Source organism: Onthophagus taurus, chromosome 11 (genome assembly GCF_036711975.1).
Source record: "Onthophagus taurus isolate NC chromosome 11, IU_Otau_3.0, whole genome shotgun sequence".
Taxonomy (NCBI): domain Eukaryota; kingdom Metazoa; phylum Arthropoda; class Insecta; order Coleoptera; family Scarabaeidae; genus Onthophagus; species Onthophagus taurus.
The window spans coordinates 24,299,414-24,300,863 of NC_091976.1; positions in this window are offsets into that span (position 1 = coordinate 24,299,414).

Genomic DNA, 1,450 nt, shown 5'->3' on the forward strand with positions numbered 1-1,450 from the left:
ACAGTTTTGAAATATAATAATCGTAAATGGCTTACTCAAGAGGCTTTAGTTGTATACACAAAAAGCGGACAATTAACGTTGATTGACGACATTTGCATATTTTTTTCCGGACTCGCTCGCCTCGGGCTGGCTGCTCAATGATACCGTCCTCTTCTTATATCCCCCTAATTACTTAGGCGCTTTTCATTAATTTATTCAGAACCGGCACACAAAAAGGCGACGTCAACGAAAAATCTTAATTGATTCACCGGACGCCTTATCAAACATCGCCGATCTTACTGGAGGCAAACCTTATCGAAACGTCCGATTGAACGAGTGCCGTCTGTCAAAAATTTCGTTGATTTGCGCAATCAGTATTGACGCAAATTAATTCTTAATCGATTACGAAAGGGTACAAAAGACATATTACCATTGAAAGAGACAACAACCATTCTGACACTAAATTATTCCTTTTTCCTAATCACTAAAACTCATTTTAAAGTTGATATATCCGCTAAAGATGCTAATGTATCATTATTACCGGTCTATTAGATATTATTCCATGTAGTTTCTTTATTGATTTGACAACTACAAAGATTAGCTTTCAATACAAAGATTAATTTGGTTTGGTTTTGATAAAAAATTATCAAGCTACTTCAATTTGGTGGACTCTTATTAAAATAAACTAATGAAATGTCACATTTTTTATTATAATGCAATTAAAAGCATCCTAAAAATACTCGATGTTGCTTTTTATGACTTATTACCTTAGGATTTATGTTGGAAATCTCATTATCTCAATCTAATTATGTAAAGCATGATTGTAGAAATTAATTTTGACCTTCCCATGAACTTGAAAGTAACGGTCATAAAACAAAACTTGCATTTGACTTCTATTTTTCTGTGGCCATCACGGAATCTTCATCTAGCTACGTGGAAGCCACAAATGAGATTTTGGCAGGATCATGATCAACGAAGAATGATAGTTGTTGGAGAATCAAATTGAAGAAAGCACGGAAGTAAACAACGACGAGGATTTTGCAGAAAAACCGAAAAGAAAGATACAAGACTGGATTCAAAAAAAATCAGCAATTCAAACGGAACAAGCAAAGAGAAGAATAGGTGTAAAGAAGGGAAAATACAAAACATTTGCAAAAGAAGTTGGAAGAAGTGAAACAACAAACCTACCAACTCAGCAATGGGTAAGAAATTGGGCCAAATTATTACCTATGAAGAAAAAGTTATATTAGAAGAAGCAAACAACAAACTACAAACACATTTTTGCAAATACTGGTCTATATTTCCAAGAATAATAAATTTCTTTCTTATATATAATAGAAACAATTTATTTTTTCTTAAGTTTTAAATCCTTGTTTTGCTCAAGAGTTACTGTTTTTTTTTTGTAAAAGTATAGTTCTCACCAACAGTTTAAAAACGTTCATCACTTCTTGCGAAATGTTTTTTTTTGCTC